This window comes from Salvelinus fontinalis, chromosome 8 (assembly GCF_029448725.1).
Source record: "Salvelinus fontinalis isolate EN_2023a chromosome 8, ASM2944872v1, whole genome shotgun sequence".
NCBI lineage: Eukaryota > Metazoa > Chordata > Actinopteri > Salmoniformes > Salmonidae > Salvelinus > Salvelinus fontinalis.
This window is the reverse complement of record NC_074672.1, coordinates 35,137,673-35,144,622: the sequence shown is the minus strand read 5'-3', so window position 1 is coordinate 35,144,622 and position 6,950 is coordinate 35,137,673. Positions and strand designations below refer to the sequence as shown.

Below are 6,950 nucleotides of genomic sequence, written 5' to 3'. Positions count from 1 at the left end.
GAATTGATGCTCGAGTGCCAAATCAACACAAATGGATAAGAAAAGGTCTAAGCCATCAGGTGCCCAGTTTAGGAAAAATAGGAAAGACGAAGAGGAGAAACGTACAAAAGATGAAGGTATGCAGCTATGTCATCTCTTTATGAGTATAATATTATGCATGTACTGAAATAGGCTACTATAACACTTATGTTTGTTAGCCTGTGTTGCTATGTTGCTTGCTATGCTATTACACATAGGGCGACAATATTCTGTTTTCTGTCCAACTAGCTTACTTGATAATGTGTGTAGCCTGCAGCAAAACGATTACAACCTAACTAGCACATTATTGATTTAGTTAACTTTCATTGAGGTGACATCATAAAGGTTTTGTGTGATTGTATTATCTAGGTACTAAGCTCAGTAAGAAGAATTTCCAATGCTGTAGGCTAACTTAAAAGACATCTGTATTATGCTGATATTTTGTATCTTTTGTGATATCTTTTGGGGTGTTGGGGTGTTGTGTTGTTTTTGTGTTGTTCCAAATGTCTGAATAAAAATTACAGTTAGTGCAGAATGGGGGGGGGGGGGGGGGGGGGGGGGGGGGGGTTGGGGGGGCGCTGACGGGGGGGTTCGCCCAGGGAGCCATACAAGCTAGAACCGACACTTCCTTATATGGACAGGTGTGTGCCTTTCCAAATCATGTCCAATCAATTTAATTTACCACAGGTGTACTCAAATCAAGTTGTAGAAATATCAAGGATGATCAATGGAAACTAGGTTGCACCTGAGCTCAATTTTGAGTCTCATAGCAAAGGGTCTGAATACTTATATAAATAAGCTATTTCTGTTTTTTAATATTTTATAAATTTGCTATAATTTATAAAAACCTGTTTTCACTTTGTCATTATGTGGTATTGTGTGTAGGTTTATGAGGATTTGTTTTTATTTCATCCATTTTAGAAGAAGGCTGTAACGTAACAAAATGTGGAAAAAGTCAAGGGGTCAGAACACTTTTCGAATGTACTAGGACATTTAATGTCGTAACAGTACGTGGTTGTTTGTATGTCCATTCATGTTCTGTAAAACTCAGCACGCTCCACATCCTCCCCAAATGGCAGACATTCTAGAAGATTCTCTGGTGTTTCAGAGTGAGGAAGCCATATGTCTTCTATTTGGGCTTGGCAGTCACTGCTCTGCTTGTCTGTGCCACTGTCACCACACGCTAACTCTTACGTAACATACGCTCGCTCACGGGCACACTACTGCGTATTGCCACAAAGACACACACACACAAACATGTTTATCAACACACTGGTTGCACCTGTGCATTGCACACTCTGGCTCCAGCGGTTGATTATGCATTGCATTTTTCTCTGTGCATGTGCTAGGTTTCCTTCCAAATGCATATGTAACTTGATGAGACGACATAAATGATAACTCCTGAGTGTAATTCTTCTTAATTTTTCAATCCTGTTCTAGATTTGGTGAAATATTTAAGTAGAGTTAGGTCCTTTTTACTCATACAAAGAGACAATTTAATCAGGTAATTTTTTTCATGCCTGTGAAGCCGTATAGGGAGGCAACAGTGTCACAAGTTGAAAAGAAATATCTAAAGAAAGAGAAAGAAAGATTGAGTGAAAGTGAGAGACCAAGTGTAACAGTCCTGACCTATTTATGTTAGTTTTTATGTGTTTTTGGTCAGGGCATGTGTTTTGGGTGGGCAGTCTATGTTATTCGTTTCTATGTTGGTTTTGGTTTGCCTGGTATGGCTCTTGATTAGAGGCAGGTGGTTTGCATTTTCCTCTAATCAAGAGTCATATTTAGGTAGGGCATTCACACTGTTTGTTTGTGGGTGGTTGTCTCCTGTGTCCGTGTCAATGTTTGCACCATACGGGACTGTATACGGTTTGTTCATTTCATGTAGTCTGTTCCTGTTCATTTCGTTCTTCACGTTGTATGTAAGTTCGTCGTTCAGGTCTGTCTACTTTCGTTTTGTTATTTTGTATCATTTTCAAGTATAGTTCGTTTTCTGTCTACGTCGTGTTTGTTATTTTGTCGTGTCTTCAATAAATCATTATGTCTTCACAATCCGCTGCTCCTTGGTTCCCTCAATACTCCTCCTTCTCCGAAAATGGAGAGGAGGAGGAACATCGTTACACCAAGAGAGAGAGAGAGTATCAATGAAAGCTAGAACTGAAGCAGGTCAAGTAACATTGTTCTTTTAGTGGGTCTGATCTTTACCTACCCGTACACCCACTGTGCATATTTGAAAAAGCACACCTTATTCTAGACTACAAGCCCTATAGGGCTAAGTATAATGTTTTCAATTTTACAATACCATTTAAATTAATCTAAATGTACTGGGGGGAGGGTGTCATAAAATGCACCCTCCTCCCTAACATGAAAAAATATTTTCACTTAATAAATTGAACACCCCCCCACTCATAGAATTATGTTTACGATCAAAAATAATAATAACTGTAGCGACCCTGTGTTTATAAACGTGGGTATCGTGGGTATTTTGCCAATTCAGCGTGCTTTTGTGGCACAGTCGATGCCATGCAGGGCTACGGGCCAGAAGATTGAGGGTTCGATGACCACTACAGACGAGCTCACTCTCCCTGCCTGTTTCATTGCACTACGATCACAGCTGGCTGCAGACAATGATCAGCTAGGGGAAATAAGATTTTCAAAATTTTTATGCCATATTCATACTTATATAAAATATATGTAACGAGTTTTCCACCAAAAGGTTTCCGTGCCAATACACCACACAACCAATAAACAAAGCATACCGACTTTGGGTACTTCAATATCATGGTTTGCGTTTTAGTAGTGGTTTCTTTGCAGCAATTCGACCATGAAGGTTTGATTCACACAGTCTCTTCTGAACAGTTGTTTAGATGTGTCTGTTACTTGAACTCTATGAACAAAGTGTACGGATTTCAGTGGAAGTCAGAAATACCCGTACACTTTGTTTTCCTGGAGCTAAGGTATTGGATTTATTGGAAATCATCCCCACCATCCTGCTCTGAAAACAGTTGTGGTGCATATGGGATCTAATGATATTATGTGTGTGAAATCTGTAAAGCTAAGAGACAATTTCTCACAACTCTTGGAGAATGCTCAGAAATTAGCAGGACATATAATTGTCTCGCCGTTGTGGAACTGAGTGTTTTACCCATCTTTGGTCTCTTCACCAGTGGTTAATGCGTCTGACCAATGACTTGGGCATGTCCTTCCTCGACAATTTTGACTCCTTCTGGAATAGGCCTGGCTACTTTGTGGAAGATGGAATTCACCTGGGTGAAAATGGCTCCCGCCTGTTGTCATCAAACACTGGAAAGGTTATTGGTCAACTAAATTGATGTAAGGACAATACTAGCATTACATGTAAGAAAGTTTTACCCTCTCCTCTTTGGTCACTGTGAGAGTTCCACATGTTGTGTCTGAAAGTGGTGACATGCCTAATGGTGCTGACCGGAGAAATGTTACTGCTATTCCTACTCTGTTTAATTTCATAATCCAATAATCCAATGAGTCTCCTGTTGTTCTGAAATCTCAAAGTAATCTGACTTGTATTGAAACTCCGTGTGATTTTAAATGCAGAAAAGGTTTGACATTTTTACAACTTAATATTCATAGTTGTCACGCCCTGACCATAGATAGCCTGTTATTCTCTATGTTGGTTAGGCCGGTGTGTGACTAGGGTTGGTCATCTAGGTAATTATATATCTATGTTGGCCTGATATGATTTCCAATCAGAGGCAGCTGTTTATCGTTGTCTCTGATTGGGGATCATATTTAGGCAGCCATTTCCCCTTTGTTCTTTGTGGGATCTTGTCTAGGTATAGTTGCCTGTGAGCACTACTCTAAGCTTCACGTTTCGTTTGTTCGCTTTATTGTCTTTTTTGGGGGGAGGCACACGGGTTGGTCGGCGAAGCCGAGGGGCGAGTCTGAGAGCGAAGAGGAATATTGGGATAGACTGAGCGAGGAGTATTGTGAGATAGTTGAGGGGAGTGATGAGGTAGAGTGGATGGTTTGGTGTCTGGAGCAAGACAGTCGCCGTGAGGAGCGTGGGACCAGTCAGGCACCATGTTTTGCGGAGATACGCAATGGTCTCCAGTGCGCATCCACAGCCCGGTGCGTTCTGTGCCAGCTCCTCGCACTTGCCGTGCGTGCCGGCTCAGCGCTCCTGGTCTCCAGTACGCCTCCTCGGTCCACGATATCCTGTGCCGGCTCTACGCACTGTGTCGCCAGTGCGCCTTCACAGCCCAGTGCGTCCTGTGCCAGCGCCCCGCACTTGCCGGGCTAAAGTGAGCATCCAGCCAGAACGGGTTGTGCCAGCTCTACGCTCTAGACCTCCAGTGCGCCTCCACAGTCTAGTACGTCCTGTGCCTCCTCCCCGCACTCGTCCTGAGGTGCGTGTCATCAGCCCGGGACCACCTGTACCAGTCCCACACATTAGGCCTCCAGTGCGCCTCCACAGTCCAGTACATCCTGTGCCTCCTCCCCGCACTCGCCCTGAGGTGCGTGTCATCAGCCCGGTGCCACCTGTACCGGTCCCACGCATCAGGCCCCCAGTGCGCCTCCACAGTCCAGTACGTCCTGTGCCTGCTCCCCGCACTCGCCCTGAGGTGCGTGTCAACAGCCCGGTGCCACCTGTACCGGTCCCACGCATCAGGCCTCCAGTGCGCCTCCACAGTCCAGTACGTCCTGTGCCTCCTCCCCGCACTCGCTCTGAGGTGCGTGTCATCAGCCCGGTGCCACCAATACCGGTCCCACGCATCAGGCCTCCAGTGAGCCTCCACAGTCCAGTACGTCCTGTGTCTGCTCCTCGCGCTCGTCCTGAGGTGCGTGTCACCAGCCTGGTACCACCAGTGCCGGCCCCGCGCACAGAGCTTCTGGTGACAGTTCCAAGTCCAGAGCTTCCGGCGACAGTTCCAAGTCCAGAGCTTCCGGCGACAGGTCCCAGTCCAGAGCTTCCGGCGACAGTTCCCAGTCCAGAGCTTCCGGCGACATTTCCCAGTCCAGAGCTTCCGGCGACAGTTCCCAGTCCAGAGCTTCCGGCGACAGTTCCCAGTCCAGAGCTTCCGGCAACGTTTCACAGTCCGGAACCTCCTGAGACGGTCCACAGTCCGGAACCTCCTGAGACGGTCCGCTGTCCGGAACCTCCTGAGACGGTCCGCTGTCCGGAACCTCCTGAGACGGTCCGCTGTCCGGAACCTCCTGAGACGGTCCGCTGTCCGGAACCTCCTGAGACGGTCCGCTGTCCGGAACCTCCTGAGACGGTCCGCTGTCCGGAACCTCCTGAGACGGTCCGCTGTCCGGAACCTCCTGAGACGGTCCGCTGTCCGGAACCTCCTGAGACGGTCCGCTGTCCGGAACCTCCTGAGACGGTCTGCGGTTCAGAGCCTCCTGCGAGGGTACCCAGTCCGGTTCCTCCGGCGACGATCCACGGTCCGGTGCCTCCGGCGACGATCCACGTTCGGGTTCCTCCGGCGACGATCCACGGTCCGGAGTCCCCAGCGACGATCTACAGTCCAGAGCCTCCAGCGACGACCCACGGTCCGGTTCCTCCGGCGACGATCCACGGTCCGGAGCCCCCGCGACGATCCACGGTCCGGAGCCCCCGATGGTAGATGACCCCCCGGACCCTCCCCTATTGAGTCAGGTTTTGAGGTCGGAGTCCGCACCTTTGGGGGGGGGGGGGGGGGGTACTGTCACGCCCTGACCATAGAGAGCCTGTTATTCTCTATGTTGGTTAGGTCGGTGTGTGACTAGGGTGGGTCATCTAGGTAATTATATATCTATGTTGGCCTGGTATGATTTCCAATCAGAGGCAGCTGTTTATCGTTGTCTCTGATTGGGGATCATATTTAGGCAGCCATTTCCCCTTTGTGCTTTGTGGGATCTTGTCTAGGTATGGTTGCCTGTTAGTACTACTCTGAGCTTCACGTTTCGTTTGTTCACTTTATTGTTTTTGTTATTTGAGTTTTCTCTTCCTAATAAAAAGGATGGAAACATACCACGCTGCATTTTGGTCCACTCCTTATGACGATCGTGACAATAGTTTATTACCTTAAATGGATCATGTCAAGATCTGGGTCTCTCAGGCAGACCCTGATATTTTTATTGTATCTGAAATCTGGTTAACTGATAAAACCCTTGATTCTGAGGTTGCTATGGATGGTTACAATGTGTTTAGGGCTCAATTCCACAGAGCAGCAGCAGTAGTAGCAGGGGTGTGAGAAGAAGGGGTTATTAAAGAGCTGCAGACTCATTCCTTGACACATCACTCGCAAAGGCATTGCAAATGATTGAAGACATATCTCTGGAGAACGTCATGCACCAAGTCACCAGCCTGTCCCAGAGGTAAATAAAAGTTATTTCAGACTTTATACTCTGATCCCCTCCCTCTCTTCTGTTGTCCTTTTTCCTCCTCTCCTCACCATACACACTGCTCTCCAGAGACTCCTAATTTCATACCTCTTCTCATCCTCTCCACAGGGTCCTGGCACCTATTGCTGATTTCAGGATGAACTCTCGCCAAAACTCCGGGAGGAATTCGATCACCAACTCAATGAGTTTGTGCATGACTTCAAGAAGAGGACATGGACCAAATGACTGGGACCACAGTGAAATGAACAACATGTTCTGTTATTGTGCAGACATCTCAGGAGTCAGACACTAGACACTTTCATTTTATTCCATAGACACTTTTGTTATCTACATGTCTGTTCATAACAGACACTGTTTTACTATTGTTCCAAAATATTTATATTCAGAAGCATTTGTAACTACACTGACACATTTTATTCCATAGACGCTTGTTTACAAGTCTGTTCTCGGCAATTGCTTTTGTATTGTGGTTTACTTTCAGAATCAAGAATAAAGGTTTATTAATGTGCTGAAAAGCTCTGTTGGCATATATTTGAGGTGTTTCAATGCATTCTGTATGACAATTAAGT

General features: G+C 46.5%; 1 long non-coding RNA gene across 1 annotated transcript; it reads left to right on the top strand.

The window, feature by feature from the left end:
• The first annotated feature begins 3,087 nt into the window (after positions 1–3,087).
• On the top strand, positions 3,088–6,950 carry LOC129861170 (uncharacterized). The gene is made up of 3 exons (XR_008760515.1): positions 3,088–3,348; positions 6,203–6,354; positions 6,490–6,950. It is a non-coding gene; the product is annotated as an uncharacterized LOC129861170 (long non-coding RNA).